Below are 22049 nucleotides of genomic sequence, written 5' to 3' on the forward strand. Positions count from 1 at the left end.
TCAACTTGGCTAGGCCATGATTCTCAGTGTTGTGTGATTGTCCACCATTTTGTCATCTGATGTTATTTTCCTATGTGTTGTAAATCCTACTTCTATGATGTTAATGAGGCAGGATTAGAGGCAGTTATATTAATGAAGCAGGACTCAATCTACAGGATTAGGTTGTATCTTGAGTCAATCTCTTTTGAAATATAAAAGGGAAAGCCAGCAGAGAGACAAAGGGACCTCATACTGCCAAGAAAGAAGCCCTGGGAGCTTAGTGTGTCCTTTGGACCTGGAGTTTCTGCACTGAGAAGCTGCTAGAAAAGGGGAAGATTGATGACAAGGACCTTTCTCCACAGCCAACAGAGAGAAAGCCTTCCCCTGGAGCTGGCACTCTCAATTTGGATGGCTCTTAGACTGTGAGAGAATAAACTCTTTATTAAAGCCATCCACTTGTGGTATTTCTGTTAGAGCAACACCAGATAACTAAGCAGTGTCTGGGGTCTGAAAAGCTTGTAAGTAGTCATCTAAAACACATCTATTGGTTTCATCATGTTCAGAGCAAAGGAAAATGAAGAAACCCAAAAACACAAGGATAATATTAATCCAAAGGGCTAATAGATTACATAAACCACAGCCTCCATCAGCCTTAGCCCAGAAGAACTAGATGGTGCCCATCTACCACTACCAACTACTCTGACCAGGATCACAACAGAGGGTCCCAGACAGAGCGAGAGGAAATTAAAATTCTCAAAAAAGAGGCACTGGTCTGAAGGAGATTGGAGGAACCCCCAAGACTATGGTCCCCAGTCACCCTGCTAACTCAGAACTGAAACTACTTCTGAAGACCACCTTTCAGCCTATACAACAAAAAATAACACACGTGAGGAATGTGCTTAATTCAATCAAGTAGATGAGACCAAATGGGCAATACCTGCCCAAAAGCAATGGCAAAAAGGCAGGAAGGGACAGGAAAGCTGACTGATGGAAACAGGAAACCCAGGGTATAAAGGGAAAGGGGGAGAGTGTTGACACATTGCAGGGATTGCAACCAAGGTCACAAAACAATTTATGCATACATTTTTGAATCAGAAGCTAATTTGTGCTGTAAACTTTCATCTAAAGTACCATAAAATAATACTAATAAAAAAGAAGACTTCCCTTTTATGATTTTTCCCCTGGATGTAAGGTGTCTTTTTTAATTCCCCTGAGGCTGCATTAAGATTTTTCTCTGTATCTTTGTTTTTCACCAGTTTAATCATGCCTAGATTTTATCTTCTCTGCTTTTATTTTGCTTGAGGTTCACTGTGTTTCTTGGATCTATGTTTTCAAGGCCTTTATCAATTTGGGAAAATTTTCAGCCATTATTTCTTCAAATATTTCTTCTGCCTTATTCTCTTGCTCTCATCTTTCTAGAACTCCACTTTCACATGTTAGACTGTTAGATATTATCCCACATATCTTGGATGTTCTGTTCCATTTTGGCATTCTTTTTATGATTTTCATTTTTGCTTTGAATAATTTCTATTATCGTGTCTTCAATTCACCAGTGCTTTCCTCTGCCGTGCTCCCTCCATCATTAAAGCACATCAGATGAGTTCCTTATTTCTGATCTGATAGTCTTTATTTCTAGCATTTCCTTTTGGTTCTCTTTTTTGACTTACATTTCTCTGCTGCAACTTTCCATTTGTTCATTTATATTTTTTAAACTTTTCCCACGAATACTTTAACGTATTTACATATTTTTAAATTTTTTATTGTAGAGAAACTATACAAAACATTCTCCAATTCAACAATTTCTACATGTATAATTCAGTGACATTGATTGTGTTCTTCATGTTGTGAAACCATTATCACTCTCTTTTTCCAAATTATTCCACCATCAATGGTATAAACTGCATGCCCATTATGCAAAAGCTCCTCCTTGCCCGCTCTCTTGTCTCCCTGGTAACCACCAATAACCTTTGGTTTCTATATATTTGCCTATTTCATATAAGTAATATCATACAGTATTTGTCCTTTTGTAACTGATTTATTTCACTGAGCATAATGTTTTCAAGGTTCATCCATGTTGTGGCATGTATCAGAACTTCATTTTTCTTTATGGCTGAGTAATATTACACTGTATGTATATCCCACATTTTGTTTATCCATTTATCTGTTGATGAACATTTACGTTGTTTTCACCTTTTGGCAATTGTGAAAAGTGCTGCAACGAACACCAGTGTACAGATTTCTGTTTGGGTTCCTGCCTTCACTCCTTTTTGGTACATAAAACATATTTATCTTAATTGTTGTAAGTCCTTTTCTAAAAATTCCAATAACTGAGACATATCTAAGCCTTCTTTTATGACTCCTTTCTTGCTGAGCCATGAACCACATTTTCTTGTCTCTTTTAATTTTTTTATATGCTATAAATTGTGTATAAAAAGTAACAGGTAATGAAGTAAATAATATGTGTCCCTAGAAAATGCACACCCATCTGCTAACGTGGGAACTGAGTAAACCTAATCTGTAGTTGAAATGAGTGTGGATTTTGCTGCAAAGTCAGTTAGATTCAGTAATTTATGGATATAATTATATTGAGGGCAGGATCAAGACTTTTTTTCAGCATGGCTTAGATCAAAGCTGCAGTGAGGCTCTAAGATCTTTCTGTGCTATGCAGTAGCTTTCTGTTTTCTGAACTATGGGAGATCTCTCTCTCTCTGCTTTACAGCTCAGATGCCAATTTGTGGGTTGCTGAAAAGTTCTCTTCTTTCTCCAGTCCCACCATAGTTTTCTGAACCACAGAGGATATTTTTGACCATGTCACTCTGCCCCAAGCCCGTAGAAAGCTGCTGCACTACACTCTATAAAGGCCTGGATTTCCTTGGAAGGATTTCTCTCAGCTGTCCTCCCTTGTCCCTGCTTTTAGTATACTATCTCATGTATTCAGTAAAAGCCCGTGGAAAAAAGTTAAGGGGTGGGGCAGATTCATTATCTGGAGTCTACCTCTCACATCATTCCATATGGAAATGTCAACAGTTCCTTAAAAGTCTTGCTGAATTCTTCTTACTATCTTTTATGGTGGATCTCCCTTCCTCTCACTGTCTGACACGTATGACGGTAGATGTGTTGGAATCCACAAGAAAACTACTGAAACTAACAGAAGATTACTATCAAGATGAACACAAGGATACATGATGAACATACGAAAATCAGTTGGATTCCTCTACACCAACAAAGAGAACTTCAAAGAGGAAACCACCAAAGCAATACCATTTACAACAGCCCCCAAGAAGGTAAAATGCATAGGAATAAATCTAACCAGAGACATAAAAGACCAATACAAAGAAAACTACAAGACACTACTGCAAGAAATCAAGAGACCTATACAAAGTGGAAAAACATACCTTGCTCATAGGTAGGAAGACTCAGTATTGTGAAAATGTCAATTCTACCCAAAGTGATCTACAGATACAATGCAATCCCGACCCAAACTCCAACGACATTTTTTAATGAGATGGAGAAACAAATCACCAACTTCACCTGGAAAGGGAAGAGGCCCCGGATAAGTAAAATATTAGTGAAGGACAAGAACAAAGTGCGAGGCCTCACACTACCTGATTTTAGAACCTATTATACTGCCAGAGTAGTCAAAACAGCTGTCAAAGCAGCAGGTACTGGTACAACAGACCAATGCAACAGAATTGAGATTCCAGACATAAATTCTTCTACCCCTGAGCAGCTGATATTTGACAAAGGCCCAAAGTCTGTTAAATGGGGAAAAGACAGTCTGTTTAACAAATGTTGCTGACATAACTGGATATCCACCTGACAGAAGACCCATACCTCATACCATGCACAAAAACTGACTCAAAATTGATCAAAGACCTAAATATAAAATCTTAAATGATAAAGATCATGGAAGACAAAATAGGGCCTATACTAGGAGCCCTAATACATGGCATAAACAGAATATAAAACATAACTAACAATGCACAGACACCAGAGGAGAAACTAGACAACTGGGAGCTCCTAAAAATCAGACACTTATGCTCATCCAAAGACTTCACCAAAAGAGTAAAAGACAACCTAAAGACTGGGAAAAAAATTCTGGCTACGACATACTTCATCAGGGTCTAATCTCTAAAATCTACAAGACATAGCAACACAAAAAGACAAATAACCCAATCAAAAAATGGGCATAGGATATGAACAGGCACGTCACCAAAGAAGACGTTCAGGCAGCTAACAGATACATGAGGAAATGCTCAGCATCATTAGTCAGTAGAGAAATGCAAATCAAAACTACAATGGGATACCATCTCACCCCACCAAGGCTAGCACTGATCCAAAAAACACAAAATGATAAATGTTAGAGAAGTTCTGGAGAGACAGGAACACTTATACACTGCTGGTGGGAATGTAAAATGGTACAACTACTTTGGAAATTGATTTGATGCTTCCTTAAAAAGCTACAAATAGAACTACCATACGATCCACCAATCCCACTCCTTGGAATATATCCTAGAGAAACAGGAGCTGTCACACGGATAGTCATTGCAGCACTGTTCACAATAGCAAAAAGATAGAAATAACCAAGGTGCCCATCAACAGATGAATGGGTAAACAAATTATGATATCTACTACACAACGATAAAGAAAAATAATGAATTATGGAAACATAACACGGATGAATCTGGAAGGCATTATGCTGCATGAAATTAGTCAGTTCCAAAAGGACAAATACTGTATGAGACCACTTTTATGAGAACTCAAGAAAAGGTTTAAACCAGAAGAAAACATTATCTGATGGTTACGAGGGTGGGGAGGGAGGGAAGGGGGTATTCGCTAACTAGATAGTAGACAAGGATTATCTCAGGTGAAGGGAAGGACAACACACAATACAGCGGAAGTCAGCACCACCGGGCTAAACTGAAAGCTAAGAAGTTTCCTGGACACAACCAAACAGTTTGAGGGACAGCATAGTAGAGGAAGGAGTCTGGGGACCATGATTTCAGGGGACATCTAGGTCAACTGGCATAACAAAGTTTATGAAGACAATGTTCTGCATCACACTTTGGTGAGTGGTGGCTGGGGTCTTAAAAGCTAGCAATCGTCCATCTAAAATGCATCAATTGATCCCAACCCACCTGGAGCAAAGGAGAATGAAGAACGCCAAAGACACAAGGAAAATATTAGCCCAAGAGACAAAAGGGGCCACATAACCAGACTCTATCAACCTGAGACCAGAAGAACTAGATGGTGCCCAGCTACCTTCAATGATAGTCCTGACAGGGAACATAATACAGAGTCCTTGATGAAGCAGGAAAAAAGTTGGGTGCAGAGCTCAAATTCTAGTAAAAAGGCCAGACTTAATGGTCTGAGACTAGAGGAACCCCAGAAGACATGGCCCCTGGACTTCCTGTTAACCCAGAACTAAAAGCATTCTTGAAGCCAACTCTTCAGACAAAGAATAGACTGGACTATAAGATCTAAAACGATACTCGTGAAGAGAGTGCTTCTTAGTTCAAGTAGATACATGAGACTAAACGAGCGGCTTCTGTCTGGAGGTGCGATGAGAAGGCAGAAAGGGATGGGAGCTGGTTGAATGGACACGGGAAATCCAGGGTGGAAAGGAGGAACGTACAGTCACATTATAGGGATAACAACTAGAGTCACATAACAATACGTGCATAAATTTTTATATGGAAAACTAACTTAAGCTGTAAACTTTCACCTAAAGCACCGTTTAAAAAAAAAAAAGAAAGTAGATTTGTTCTCTTCTCCCCTAAAATGGGCTCATTACTTTCTGGAACTCAGTTTATTTATGTTTCTTTGTCTCCTCAGTCTTTGATGTGCTTTGTAAAAGCTATGATTTTGTAACTCATCTGGCTTGTTCATGTTTTTAGAATGGGATTGGGAATGGTCTTGACATTCTGCATTCTATTTGAATCTTAACATCTTCAACAGGTGACTCCTTGTTATTCTTCAAAACTTTCATCCTCTTGCTGTTGTTGTTGTCGGTTCCCGCTCATAGTGACCACAGAACTAAACACTGCCGGGTCCAGCACCATCCTTACAATCACTGTTATGCTTGAGCCCATTGTTGCAGCCACTGTGTCAATCCATCTTGTTGAGGGTCTTCCCCTTTTCTGCTGACCTTGCACTTTACCAAGGGACTGATCCCTCCTGACATGTCCAAAGTATGCGAGACATCCTTGCTTCTAAGGAGCACCCTAGTTGTACTTGTTCCAAGACAGATTTGTTTGTTCTTTTGGCAGTCTGTGGTATATTCGATATTCTTCACCACAATACAACAGCGTCAATTCTTCTCCAGTCTTCCTTATTCACTGTCCAATTTTCACATAGATATGAAGCGATAGAAAATACCATCGCTTAGGTCTGGCGCACCTTAGTCTTCAGGGTGACATCTTTGCTCTTCAACACTTTGAAGAGGTCCTTTGTAGCAGATTTGCCCAATGCAATGTGTCTTTTGATTTCTTGACTGCTGCTTCCATGGCTGTTGATTGTGTCAAATGAAATCCTTGACAACTTCAATCTTCTCTCCGTTTATCATGATATGGCTTGTTAGTCCAGTTTTTTAAGGATTTTTTTTTTCTTTACATTGAGGTGTAATCCATACTGAAGGGTGTAGTCTTTGATCATCATCAGTAAGTGCTTCAAGTCCTCTTCACTTTCAGCAAGCAAGGTTGTGTCATCTGCATAATGCCAGTTGTTAGTGAGTCTTCCTCCAACCCTCATGTCCTGTTCTTCATATAGTCCAGCTTCTCAGATTATTTGCTCAGCATACAGATTGAATAGGTATGGCGAAAGGATACAACCCTGACACACACCTTTCCTGACTTTAAACCACTCAGTATCCCCTTGTTCTGTCTGACCAACTGCCTCTTGATCTATGTACAGGTTCCTCATGAGCACAATTAAGTGTTCTGGAATTCCCATTCTTTGCAATATTATCCATAATTTGTTATGATCTACACATTTGAATGCCTTAGCATAGTCAATAAAACACAGGTAAACATCCTTCTGGTATTCTCTGCTTTCAGCCAGGATCCCTCTGACATCAGCAATGATATCCCTGGTTTCACATCCTCTTCTGAATCCAGCCTGAATTTCTGGCAGTTCCCTGTAGATATACTGATTCAGCCACTTTTGAATGATTTTCAGCATGATTTTGCTTGTGTGTGATGTTAACGATATTATTCGATAATATCTGCATTTTGTTGTATCACCTTTCTTGGGAATAGGCATAAATATGGATCTCTTCCAGTTGGTTGGCCAGGTAGCTGTCTTTCAAATTTCTTGGTATAGGCAAGTGAGCACTTCCAGCACTGCATCTGTTTGTTGAAACATCTCAACTGATATTCCATCAATTCCTGGAGCCTTGTTTTTTGCCAGTGCCTTTTTTTGTTGGGTCAGTGCAGCTTGGACTTCTTCTTTCAATATCCTTGGTTCCTGATCATATGCTACCTCTTGAAATGGTTGAACATGGACTAACTCTTTTTGGTAGTATAGTGACTCTGTGTATTCCTTCCATCTTCTTCTGATGCTTCCTGCGTTGTTTAATATTTTCTCCACAGAATCCTTCACTATTGCAACTGGAGGCTTGAATTTTTTCTTCAGTTCTTTCAGCTTGAGAAATGCAGAGCGTGTTCCTCCCTTTTGGTGTTCTCTCTCCAGCTCTTTGCACGTGTTAACGTAATACTTTGTCCTCTCGAGACACCATTTGAAATCTTCTCTTCAGTTTGTTTACTTCATCATTTCTTCCTTTTGCTTTAGCTGCTTGATGTCTGCAAGCAAGTTTCACAGTCTCCTCTGACATCCACCTTGGTCTTTTCTTTCTTTCCTTTCTCTCTCTCTTTTTTTTTTTTTATAATTTTTATTGTGCTTTAAGTGAAAGTTTACAAATCAAGTCAGTCTCTCACACAAAAACCCATATACACCTTGCTACACAATCCCAATTACTCTCCCCCTAATGAAACGTCCCACTCTCTCCCTCCACTCTCTCTCTTCGTGTCCTTTTTGCCAGCTTCTAACCCCCTCCACCCTCTCATCTCCCCTCCAGGCAGGAGATGCAACGTAGTCTCAAGTGTCCACCTGATCCAAGAAGCTCATTCCTTACCAGCATCCCTCTCCAACCTATTGTCCAGTCCAATCCATGTCTGAAGAGTTGGCTTCAGGAATGGTTCCTGTCCTAGGCCAACAGAAGGTGTGGGGGCCGTGACCACCAGGGTCCCTCTAGTCTCAGTCAGGCCATTAAGTCTGGCCTTATGAGAATTTGGGGTCTACATCCCCCTGTTCCCTCAGGAGTTCTCTGTTGTGTTCCCTGTAAGGGTTGTCATCGGTTGTAGCCGGGCACCATCTAGTTCTTCTGGTCTCAGGATGATGTAGTCTCTGGTTCATGTGGCCCTATCTGTCTCTTGGGCTCGTAATCGCCTTGTGTCCTTGGTGTTCTTCATTCTCTTTTGATCCAGGTGGGTTGAGACCAATTGATGCATCTTAGATGGCTGCTTGCTAGCGTTTAAGACCCCAGACACCACTCTTCAAAGTGGGATGCAGAATGTATTCTTAATGAATTTTATTATGCCAATTGGCTTAGATGTCCCCTGAAACCGTGGTCCCCAGACCCTGCCCCTGCTACACTGGCCTTCGAAGCATTCAGTTTATTCAGGAAACTTCTTTGCTTTTGGTTTAGTCCAATTGTGCTGGCCTCCCCGTATTGTGTGCTATCTTTCCCTTCACCTAAAGTAGTCCTTATCTACTATCTAATCAGTGAATAACCCTCTCCCACCTCCCTCTCTCTCCCCTCTCATAACCACAAAAGAATGTGTTCTTCTCAGTTTAAACTATTTCTCAAGTTCTTATAAGAGTGGTCTTATACAATATTTGTCCTTTTGCAACTGACTAATTTCACTCAGCATAATGCCTTCTAGGTTCCTCCATGTTATGAAATGTTTCAGATTCCTCACTGTTCTTCATTGATGCATAGTATTCCATTGTGTGAATATACCATTATTTATTTATCCATTCATCCGTTGATGGGCACCTTGGTTGCTTCCATGTTTTTGCCATTGTAAACAGTGCTGCAATAAACATGGGTGTGCATATATCTGTTCGTGTAAAGGCTCTTATTTCTCTAGGATATATTCCAAGAAATGGGATTGCTGGATCATATGGATGTTCTATTTCTAGCATTTTAAGGAAGCACCAAATCAATTTCCAAAGTGGTTGTACCATTTGACATTCCCACCAGCAGTGTGTAAGTGTTCCAGTCTCTCCACAACCTCTCCAACATTTATTATTTTGTGTTTTTTGGATTAATGTCAGCCTTATTGGAGTGAGATGAAATCTCACTGTAGTTTTGATCTGCATTTCTCTAATGGCTAATGATCGTGAACATTTCCTCATATATCTGTTAGCTACCTGAATGTCTTCTTTAGTGAAGTGTTTATTCATAACTTTTGCCCATTTTTTTTCCCCAGTGACAAGTTTATTTTTTTATTAACTTTTATTGAGCTTCAAGTGAACATTTACAAATCAAGTCAAACTGTCACATATAAGTTTATATACACCTTACTCCGTACTCCCACTTGCTCTCCCCCTAATGAGTCAGCCCTTCCAGTCTCTCCTTTCGTGACAATTTTGCCAGCTTCCAACTCTCTCTATCCTCCCAATCCCCCTCCAGACAGGAGATGCCAACACAGTCTTAAGTGTCCACCTGATACAAATATTTTGCCCATTTTTTAATTGGGTTATTTGTCTTTTTGCAGTTGAGTTTTTGCACTATCACGTAGATTTTAGAGATCAGGCGCTGATCAGAAATGTCATAGCTAAAAACTTTTTCCCAGTCTGTAAGTAGTCTTTTTACTCTTTTGATGAAGTCTTTGGATGAGCACAGGTGTTTGATTTTTAGGAGCTCCCAGTTATCTAGGTTTTCTTCTGCATTCTTATTAATGTTTTATATACTGTTTATGCCATGTATTAGGGCTCCTAACGTTGTCCCTATTTATTCTTCCATGATCTTTATTGTTTTAGATTTTATATTTAGGTCTTTGATCCATTTTGAGTTAGTTTTTGTGCATGGAGTGAGGTATTGGTCTTCTTTCATTTTTTTGCAGATGGATATCCAGTTATGCCAACACCATTTGTTAAAAAGACTGTCTTTTCCCCATTTAACTGTTTTGGGGCCTTTGTCAAATATCAACTGCTCATATGTAGAAAGATTTATGTCTGGATTCTCAATTCTGTTCCATTGGTCCATGTATCTGTTGTTGTACCAGTACCAGGCTGTTTTGACTACTGCGGCGGTATAATAGGTTCTAAAATCAGGTAAAGTAAGGCCTCCCACTTTGTTCTTTTTCAGTAATGCCTCATTTATCCGGGGCCTCTTTCCCTTCCATATGAAATTGGTGATTTGTTTCTCCATCTCATTAAAGAATGTCATTGGGATTTGGATCGGAATTGCATTAAATATATAGATCGCTTTTGGTAGAACAGACATTTTTATAATGTTAAGTCTTCCTATTCATGAGCAAGGTACGTTCTTCCACTTATGTAAGTCTCTTTTGGTTTCTTGCAGAAGTGTGCTGTAGTTTTCTTTGTGTAGGTCTTTTACATCTCTGGTAGGATTTATTCCCAAGTATTTTATCTTCTTGGGGGCTACTGTAAATGGCATTGATTTGGTGATTTCCTCTTCGATGCTCTTTTTGTTGGTGTAGAGGAATCCAACTGATTTTTGTATGTTTATCTTATATTCCGATACTCTGCTGAACTGTTCTATTAGTTTTAGTAGTTTTCTGGAGGATTCCTCAGGGTTTTCTGTGTATAAGATCATGTCATCTGCAAACAGAGATACTTTGACTTCTTCCTTGCCAATCTGGATGCCCTTTATTTCTTTATCTAGCCTAATTGCTCTGGCTAGGACTTCCAGCACAATGTTGAATAAGAGCGGTGATAAAGGGCATCCTTGTCTGGTTCCCGATCTCAAGGGGAATGTTTTCAGGGTCTCTCCATTTAGGGTGATGTTGGCTGTTGGCTTTGTATAAATGCCCTTTGTTATGTTGAGGAATTTTCCTTCTATTCCTATTTTGCTGAGAGTTTTTACCTGAATGAGTGTTGAACTTTGTCAAATGCCTTTTCTGCACCAATTGATAAAATCATGTGATTCTTGTCTTTTGTTTTATTTATGTGGTAGATCACACTAATTGTTTTTCTAAAGTTGAACCATCCCTGCATACCTGGTATGAATACCACTTGGTCATGGTGAATTATTTTTTTTGATATGTTGTTGAATTCTATTGGCAAGAATTTTGTTGAGGATTTTTGCATCTACATTCATGAGGGATATAAGTCTATAATTTTTTTTTTTTTCTTATGGTGTCTTTACCTGGTTTTGGTATCAGGGATATGGTGGCTTCATAGAATGAGTTTGGTAGTATTCTGTCCTTTTCTATGGTCCTGAAATACCTTAAATAGTAGTGGTGTTAACTGTTCTCTGAAAGTTTGGTAGAACTCTGCAGTGAAGCCACCCGGACCAGGGCTTTTTTTTTGTTGGGAGTTTTTTGATTACCTTTTCAATCTCTTCTTTCGTTATGGGTCTATTTAGTTGTTCTACCTCTGTTTGTTGTTGGTTTAGGTAGGTAGTATGTTTCTAGGAATTCATCCATTTCTTCTAGGTTTTCAAATTTGTTTGAGTATACTTTTTCATAGTAAACTGATAAGATTCTTTTAATTTCAGTTGGGTCTGTTGTAATATCACCCCTCTAATTTCTTATTCAGGTTATTTGCTTCCTCTCCTGTCTTTCTTTTGTCAGTTTGGCCAGTGGTTTATCAATTTTGTTGATTTTTTCAAAAAACCAGCTTTTGGTCTTGTTAATTCTTACAATTGTTTTTCTGTTTTCTATTTCATTTAGTTCAGCTCTAATTTTTTTGATTTGTTTACCTCTGGTGCCTGTGGGTTTCTTTTGTTGCTCTGTTTCTATTTGTTCAAGCTGTAGGGATAATTCTTTGATTTTGGCCCTTTCTTCTTTTTGGATGTGTGCATTTATTGATATAAATTGGCCTCAGAGCACCGCTTTTGCTGTGTCCCAAAGGTTCTGATAGGAAGTGTTTTCATTCTCATTGGATTCTCCGAATTTCTTTATTCCATCCTTAATGTCTTCTATAAATCCTGTCTTTTTTGAGCAGGGTATTGTTCAGTTTCCAAGTGTTTGATTTTTTTTTTCCTGCTTTTCCTGTTATTGATTTCCACTTTTATGGCCTTATGGTCAGAGAAGATGGTTTGTAATATTTCAACGTTTTGGATTCTGCTAAGGCTTGCTTTATGACCTAATATGTGGTCTATTCTACAGAATGTTTCATGTGCACTAGAAAAGAAAGTATACTTGGTTGCTGTTGGGTGGAGTGTTCTGTATATATCTACAAGGTCAAGTTGATTGATTGTGACATTTAGATCTTCCATTTCTTCTAGATGTCTTGTCCTTCACCGAAAGTGGTGTGTTGAAGTCTCCTACCATTATTGTGGAGCTGTCTATCTCACTTTTCAATGCTGTTAGAGTTTGTTTTATGTATCTTGCAGCCCTGTCATTGGGTACATAAATATTTAATATGGTTTTTTTTTTTTTTAATATCTTCTTGGTGTATTGTCCCTTTAATCATTATATAGTGTCCTTCCTTATCCTTTCTGATGGATTTAACTTTAAAGTCTATTTTGTCAGAAATTAATATTGCCACTCCTGCTCCTTTTTGATTGTTGTTTGCTTGATATATTTTTTTCCATTCTTTGAGTTTTAGTGTGTTTGTGTCTCTATGTCTAAGGTGTGTCTCTTGTAGGCAGCATATAGACGGATCTTGTTTTTTAATCCATTCTGCCACTCTCTCTTTATTGGTGCATTTAGTTCATTGACATTCAGGGTAATTATGGATAGGTATGAATTTAGTGCTATCATTTTGATGCCTTTTTCTGTGTGTTGTTGACAGTTTCTTTTTCCACTTGATTTTATGTGCTGAGTAGATTTTCTTTATGAATTGTCCTTTCCTCATATTTGTTGTTGTTGATTTTGTTTCTGCTGAGTCTGTATTTTTCCCTTGTATTTTATTTTGATGAGTAGGATAGTTTGTCTCCTTTGTGGTTACCTTATTATTTACCCTTATTTTTCTAAATTTGAAACTAACTTTTATTTCTTTGTATTGCAGTATTTTCCTCTCCATATGGAAGGTGTGTGGTTACATTTCTTAGTCTCTCTTTATTATTTTAATGTTGCCTTCTTTTATAATAACATCTTTTATATAATAACATCGCCGTTGCCCTGTGTTGGGCTTTTTTTTTTTTTTAATCTTGCTTTGTTTTTTTTATTTCCCTGTCTGGGTTGACTTGTGGTTGCTCTGCCCAGTGTTCTACTCTTGGGTTGATACCTGATATTATTGATTTTCTAACCAAAGAACTCCTTTAGTATTTCTTGTAGTTTTGGTTTGGTTTTTACGAATTCCCTCAACTTGTATTTATCTGGAAATGTCTTAATTTCACCTTCATATTTCAGAGATAGTTTTGAGGGATATATGATTCTTGGCAGGCAATTTTTTTCCTTCAATTTTTTAAATATGTCATCCCATTGCCTTCTTGCCTGCATGGTTTCTGCCGAGTAGTCCGAGCTTATTCTTATTGGCTCTCCTTTGTAGGTGACTTTTCATTTATCCCTCGCTGCTCTTATATAATTGTCTCTTTGGCTTTGGCAAGTTTGATTGTAATATGTCTTGGTGACTTTCTTTTAAGATCTACCTTATGTGGAGTTTGATGAGCATCTTGGATAGATACCTTCTCATCTCTCACAATATCAGCAAAGTTTTCTGCCCACAAATCTTCAATAATTTTCTCTGTATTTTCTGTTATCCCTCCCTGTTCTGGTACTTCAATCACTCGTAGGTTATTTCTCTTGATAAAGTCCCACATAATTCTTAAGGTTTCTTCATTTTTTTAAATTATTTTATCTGATTTTTCTTCAAATATATTAGTGCCAAGTGATTTATCTTCGAGTTCAGAAATTCTAGCTTCTGCTTGCTCAATTCTGCTCCTCTGATTTTCTATTGAGCTGTCTAATTCTGTAATTTTATTGTTAATCTTCTGAATTTCTGATTGCCATCTGCCTATGGATTTTTCCAGCTTATGAAGCTTTTCATTATGTTCCTGAATAATCTTTCTAATTTCTTCAGTTGGTTTATCTGTGTGTTCCTTGGCTTGTTCTGCATATTGCCTCATTTCCTTCCTGATGTCTTGAAGGCTTCTGTATATTAAACTTTTGTATTCTGTATCTAGTAATTCCAGGAACGCACTTGCATCTAGAATATTCCTGGATTCTTTGTTTTGACAGCCTGTTGAGGTGATCATAGTCTGTTTCATTATGCGACTTGATATTGACTGTTGTCTCTGAGCCATCTATAAGTTATTGTATTAGTTTATGCTTGCTTACTGTGTTGTAGCTGCTTGCTTTGTTTTGCTTTGGTATACCCCCATGGGTTGCTTGAGTGAGCTAGCTTGATTATTTTCACCTTTGGAGCTCTGGTGTCCTGTCCCCAGTTGGCTAGAGCTGCTATCAGGTGTATCAGTCTAGGAGTCCATTCAGTTTTCTTGTATGAATTCAGCTTAGGTGTCCAGGTAGCTGATATCAAGTGTGTGGTATAGGCTCTGCCCTACAGTCTTAGAGGGACAGGGGTGATTGGTGTATATACTGGTATCTGATTGTAGCAGGGGGTCACACTCTGAACAAGGCAGGGGGCTGAGAACCAACTCCCAAGTGTCTCTGAGGAAAATGCATCTCTGTTCCCTACAGCGTGCTGGTGGGTGGGTTCTACAGAGGCACCGTGGGCACCCAAAGTTTTTGAATGTAAGGACTGGGAGGTACCAGTTATCTTTGGACCCCTGCCGTGGGTGGCTGTGTGACCTGAGTGGAGCTACCAGTCCTTAGGTCCCTGATGTGGGTATGTCAGGACCTTGTTTAATAGGCAAAGCAATGTCAAACATCAAACACCCACCTCTGCACCGCACAGCTGAAATGATTGGAGTTTGCAAACAAGGGCCTATTCTCCCCAAAAATAGGTCCACACAGGTCCATGCAGAAGGGAAAGGTGCTCAAGGTCCATGGATGTTTTATGCCTGGACAGGAGCTGCTTCTGTCCTGAGCTCCCCCTGTTAATGGAGCTAGCAAATTATATTTTCCCCCCAGTTGCAAATTTTTTCCTTCCCAAAGGCCGGGAGGACGGCTCTAGGTGCTCACCAGGGCCTATCACCAGGGATTCAGCCACTGAAGCCGGCTTGAGGGTGGAGGAGGAAAAAAAAAAAAAGCACGGTAAAATATACGCAAGTACTTAGCTTTTGCCGAGAGACCGTTCTCCTCAGGTTCCGGAGGTATGAGTAGGCTGTGTGGCTGGCTGCTTCTTCCTGAGGAAACTGCGGCTGAATGCCACCGCTGCTGCCGCTCAGGGCATGGTGCCTGAGGGCTCCCCGCGATTCAGGTCCAGTAACTCCTCTCCACTTTTGAACAGCCTCTTCCTCCTCCTGCGCTTCAGTTCATTGTCCAAGCTTGCCTTTGATGCTCAGGGCTCCCAGCTTGTCACAAATATACTCGTTTCACTTGTTTCTTCGGGTCTTTGTTGTAAAGAGGGCTCCACGGAAGCATCTGTCTATCCCACCATCTTGCCTTCACCTCCTCTTTCCTTTCTTTTCAATTACCTTCTTTTTTCATGTATGATGTCATTCCACAACTCATCTGGTCTTCCGTCATTAGTGTTCAAAGTGTCAAATCTGTTCTTGAGATGGTCTCTAAATTCAGGTGGGATATGCTCAAGGTCATATTTTCACTCTTGTGGATTTGCTCTGATTTTTTTCAGTGACAACTTGAACTTGCATATGAGCAATTAATGGTCTGTTCCACAGTCGGCCTATGGTCTTGTTCTGGCTGATGATATTGAGTTTTTGCATCATCTCTTTCCACAGATGCAGTCGATTTGATTCCTGTGTGCTCCATACGGTGAGGTCCATGTGTATAGTCGCCGTTTACGTTTGTGAAAAAAGGCATTTGCAATGAAGAAGTTGTTGGTCTTGCAAAATTCTATCACTTGATCTCTGGCATTGTTTCTAACACAAAGGCCATATTTTCCAACTACTGATCCTTCTTTGTTTCCAACTTTTGCATTCCAATCCACAGTAATTATCAGTGCATCTTGATTGCATGTTCTATCAATTTCAGACTGTAGAAGCTGATAAAAATCTTCTATTTCTTCATCTTTGGCCTTAGTGGTTGGTGCATAAATTTGAATAGTAGTTGTATTATCTGGTCTTCCTTGTAGGTGTATGGATTTTATCCTGTCACTGACAACGTTGTACTTCAGGATAGATCTTGAAATGTTCTTTTTGACGATGAATGCAACACCATTCCTATTCAAGTTGTCATTCCCGGCATAGTAGACTACAATTCAAAATGGCCAATACTACCAGCCCATTTCGGCTCACTAATGCCTAGGATATTGATGTTTATGTGTTCCATTTCATTTTTAATGATTTCCAATTTTCCTAGATTCATACTTCATACATTCCAGGTTCCGATTATTAGTGGATGTTTGCAGCTGTTTCTTCTCAGTTTGAGTCGTGCCACATCAGCAAATGAAGGTCCTGAAAGCTTGACTCCATCTAGGTCATTAAGGTTGACTCTACTTTGAGGAGGCAGCTCTTCCCCGGTCATCTTTTGAGTGCCTTCCAACCTGAGGGGATCATCTTCCAGCACTATATCACACAATGTTCTGCTGCTATTCATAAGGTTTTCACTGGCTAATTCTTTTCAGAAGTAGACTGGTGGGTCCTTCTTCCTAGTCTGTCTAAGTCTGGAAGCTCGCCTGAAACCGGTCCGTCATGGGCGACCCTGCTGGTATCTGAATACTGGCAGCATAGCTTCCAACATCACAGCAACATGCAAGCCCCCACAGTATGACAAACTGACAGACATGTGGGGGTTCATCCTTTTAGAAGCCACATTCTGGAGTGTCCCATTTACTTTAAGCTTTCCCTCTATTACAGCACTTTCTCTATATTTGGCTATTTGTCTTTCTTACCCAACAAGACTATAAAACCCTAGAGGGCAGGGACTAACTTTTATCTGCCTAATCCCAGCACCTAACACAGTCTCTAGCCCATAAAAAATGTTTAAAACAGTATTTCAAAAATAAATCAATTAATTAACGGTAATGCCAAGTGATGAATTTAGATAAAAATTTCCTCAGTAACATGGATTAAATGGAGAATTTATAGTATTCTATATAACGATTAAAAGGACTTTGGACCAATGCTACTATAGTTTATTAAAAAAAAAAAAGTCAGCTACCAGCACTAACAATGCAGACCTGGTATTGCTTTTACTCAGTAATCAGCAAGAGCTCAGTGTGTCAGAGCTTTGAAGTAGTTGTTTGGTGTAAAAGGTAGTGTGATTTTATTCCCTATAGCTTCTGTTATGAAGTAATCAGTATTAAGACCTCTAAAGATAATAAATTCAGAATATTTCTCTGACTTTCTATATAAGAATTAGATTTCTTATGACAGATACATAGAAAAAGATGATTTATAATATAATTCATTGGGAATTGACTGCACCTTGAAAGATCATCAGTGTATAAAGCCTAAATTTCTAACAGAAATATTTCATCAACTAAGAGGAGGGGATCAGACAGCACTGCCCAGACCCCCAGCTGGCTATATTTACGTGGCAACAAAAGTCTGCACGATACCTTTGGTAACATCTGATTACGTATTTCTCATACTTTGTTCAATCTTTGCTCATTAGAGAGATGACTAAGAGCTTCTCATTTAAACCCTGTACAGAGAAAATAATAAGTTCTGGGTTTTCATGCATTTTTTAATGTAGAGAAGCATCTGTCTTAACATAGAAGAAAAATGCTAATACCTAAGACAAAAATGCCACCAAGTGCTCATTTTCTGAATAGTCCTTGTGACAAGAGTGCTCAAATGTCTGATGTCCATATAATTTATTATTCAAACTGGAACATTTTTGAGAGGGAAAAGTTGTCTTATTAATAATTATGCTGGGTGACCAGGCATAAATCAGCACTGTCCTAGGCAAGCCATGATGTATGGCCATCCTGCTGGGTGAAAGTTTTAAAGATTCCAGAAGCCAAACTTAATAGAAGGCAGAAAATGATTGCTTAATGGAATATTTGGTAAGACCAGTGCCAGCCTTCTTTTTCCCATTTCCATGTCTTGAAATGGAGAGCAGGTAGAGACGAAGGCAATGACAGGACGCCACTCCTTCCCCAGTCCCATCGGCAACCTTAGAGGGGGCATCAGAGCCAATGTGATGCACCACAAGATGTAACTAACCATCTCAACATGCCAACAAAAAGCTTCCGAGGGAAAGAATCATCTAGCACAAAGACATTAAGTCGCAATATCTTTCCAGTATGGGGAAGGTTGCTTTGAGAACAACCCAGTTTTCAGGTTTCCTGGTACCAGAGTCATACTATGCGTAAATCAGGACTGGAAAGACCTTCTGCAGTAAAGACCACAGATTAGTGTAATGAGGCAACAGATTCATTGCTCCCCCGCTTTGGGATAGTGACTACCCAGCTGATACGGCTCTCGTAGAATTTTTTACGCATTTCAAGGGGTTCTTAGGGCATACTGAACATCCTGAGAGCAATTTAAAGAAGCAGCACTTCTGTCTTCTACAGGAATTTGCTTTTTCCCACAGGAGCTACTATGAGCACTTGGCATGATCCAAAAATCCTCCTAATGGCTCATAGCATGAATTGCTCAATATTCCACCAAAGATTTTGACTTTTAATAAATTTCCACAACTTGCTGCAGTTTATTTTTAATGCCTGAATGTCATACTTGCTTGTTTTACCTCATAGTGGGTTGCTAACAGCAAGAGTCAATACACCCTTCAGATACCTGGTAAATTCCATACCATTCCTGTCCAATGATCAAATTATGTTCTACACTTGACTCTTTCATTTTAGTTGTTGTTGTAGTTAGTTGCCCTTTAAGACAGTTCCAACTCATGACAGCCCCATGTACAACAGAATGAAACACTGCCCAGTCCTGTACCATCTTCATGATCACTGGCATGTTCAAGTCCATTGCTGCAGGCACTGTGCATTTTGAGTGTTTTCCAACCTAGGGGCCTCATCTTCCAGCACTATACTGGGTAATATTCTGTCATGATCCACAGGGTTTTCATTGGCTGATTTTCAGAAGTGATCTCCAGGCCTTTCTTCCTACTCTGTCTTAGTTTGAAATCTCCACTGAAACCTGTCCACCATGGGTGACCCTGCTGGTACTTGAATACTGGAGGCATAGCTTCCAGCATCACAGCAATATACAACCCACCAAAGTATGACACACTGACAGACAAGTGGTAGTTTACTTAAGTAAAAAAAAAAAATTTAGTAGTTGGGATAAATTAATAAAATAACCGAAACTGAAAAAGAAGGATGATGTTGGGATTAGAACTGAACAACTGAGGATTCCATTGTACAAAATTAATGGCTTTTTGCTCTTTATGCTTTATTAATCGCCCCTATCTGGGCAAGCTGGCTGTTCTTCGGAGTGTGCGTTCTTTCTATATTCTACTTCTGTAATAGATGAAGATGGCACTTTGGACAAAAGTCTAGGTTTGTATAATAGCCCACCAAGTTAGGGGAAAAACATGTTCACATGCTTCAGAGAAATTTCAACTGATTTCCTTTCATTGAAACTTCTTCTGAGTCTCTGGAGCTTTTAGTAATTCTCTTTCGCTTCCCACTTATACTACTAAGCCACCTCTGGACTGCACACGGGTTACTGTTTATTGATTACTCACACCCAGCACCTAGGGACATGTGATGTCTCCATTACAGAAGCTCAGAAATCCCACGGCAGTCGTGAAGACTGAGCATGAAGCTTCATATCCCTTTTGATAAGGACACAACAGGGAACAAAGGAGGAAGACAAAAAGATTATTTTATATTTGTATGTACTTAAATTACCAATATTCAAGAGAATTGGGAGAGATGTTGGTTTTCCACTGCACTGTGAAGTAAACAAATGAAATCCATATTGCAGTGCATTGTGGTGGGGATGCAGCCTGCTGCTTCCTGGTACTGTAAGGCCCTGGGTTACACTGATTACATTTGTTCTGCAAGTACAGCTGCTTTCCTGTGATTTTCTTTTGTGGAACCACAGAACTCTAAGAGCCCACTGAATGGTTTCAGACTCTTAGTGCAATTTTTATTTCATCTGTAAAATATTATTTTATTAATATTATTAACAGTAATTATATAATAACTGCTATTTATTGAACAGTTCACTATGAGTTTTACATGTGTTTTCTTGTTCAATCCTCACAGCAGTCATGAGTATGGTTAAGAGCTATGGCTGCTAACCAGAGGTCGGCAGTTCAGATCCACCAGCTGCTTCTTGGAAACCCCATGGGGCAGTTCTATTCTGTCTTCTAGGGTCTTTGTGAGTCAGAGTTGACTCAACAGCAACAGGTTTGGTTTTGGGGTTTTTAGAATTATCATCCCAACTTTGTGGCTGAAGAACCTGAAGGACAGGGAGGTTAAGCAACTTCCCTGTGGTCATAGAGCTGTTGGGTGGAGCAGCAGGGTTCAGAACCAGCTCCAGAATCTGCTTGGCACATCTCACCTCCCACACGCACACCTCACTGACTCCCTAAGGAAAAATCCATGTGTGATTCATCTTTAACACTCACAATATCCAGCCTGGTCTCTGACTCAAAAAAAAAAAGTCTAAGTCAATCCCTGTGAAAAAATGCAAAACAGAAAAACCTTAAATTTAAGCTTAACATTAACAAAAATAGTGTTAAGTGAACCTGCTTCAGTAGGGTTAAGGCTTGTTAGATGCTTGCCTGTAATTCCTATGAAAGCCTTTAAAATGTATTTTTCAATGCGGCAAATGGTCTAGGCTGATGGGATTGGGGCTCGGGCATTTTCCTGTTGTCTGCTTTGGAGGGCAGTAGAGCTCTGTACTGGTGTATTTCTCTGGGTACTGAAGGCCCTGCCCTCTACCATTGGGGATGACTTCCACAAAACAGGCAAACAAACTCCCATGGTCCAGGCCACTCAGCAGATATTGCAAGGGGATCATGTCACTGCTGCTCCTTCCTTGGGGCAAAATCTAAACATGGCAGTGGTGCCAAGGGGGCAAATGTCCAATTTCCCCTGGAATAATCCAATTCAGCCTCCTAAGCATGACCTCCTGGTGCTCCAGAATACAGTGTGGCCTTAGCAAGTGTCCTGGTTCAGTGTCATAACGATTTATTCCTATGTGATGGGGCAATATGAGTCTTCATGATCAAACATCGTCACTAAATGCCTCCTAATCACATATGAGGCTGGATGTCTAAGAAGGGCCTTAACCCAAGGGGTACTTCAGGGAATGGCTAGAATCTAGCCCACATCAAACTTGACCTCAGATTGTGGGGCTCAGCATTCTCCTATGAAAACGTGCACCTTTATTTTGTCACGTGCCAAATTCAAAGCTCCACTAAGTTCCTAAAGCAACCACACTCAGTGGTGTATCCTCTCAAAAAATTCTGATTTGACCTTCCTAGGTACGTACTTGTTGCCCAACATACCAGCCCAGAACTGACAAATAATTTCAACCTCTTGACTACAGGAAGAAAAAAATCGACCCAAATTGCTTTCCAGGTATTTTCAAGCACTATCCTGAGGGCCACAACTATCTTCTGATGAAACCTGGTGGGGTTTAAAAGGAAGCTAAAAGAATCCCCCAGTTGTCCATCAGTCTTGCAAGAGCTTGCTTGTCTTCCATTTCAGAAAAAAAAAAAAAAAGGCAAATTTAAGTGATTGTAACTAATTCTTTGCCAAAAAGAAGTGTTAAGTAGATCTGTCAAACATCTAATGTACCCAGGATCATCCTGGACTTCAACATTTTGCCCACAATTCCATTCTCACAATGGAATGGTCCTCAGACCATGAAGATAACTCTCTTAGCGCCCATCTCCTTCCCTTCCCAGGCAGGTCAGAATCCGGAAGTT

General features: G+C 39.6%; 1 protein-coding gene across 1 annotated transcript in view; it reads right to left on the reverse strand.

The window, feature by feature from the left end:
* The window catches only part of PTPRN2 (protein tyrosine phosphatase receptor type N2), a 1410930-nt gene that overhangs the window by 1160103 nt on the left and 228778 nt on the right, over window positions 1-22049 (reverse strand). The gene's annotated exons all lie outside the window — the stretch shown is intronic.

Source organism: Loxodonta africana, chromosome 22 (assembly GCF_030014295.1).
Source record: "Loxodonta africana isolate mLoxAfr1 chromosome 22, mLoxAfr1.hap2, whole genome shotgun sequence".
In the NCBI taxonomy this organism is placed as follows: domain Eukaryota; kingdom Metazoa; phylum Chordata; class Mammalia; order Proboscidea; family Elephantidae; genus Loxodonta; species Loxodonta africana.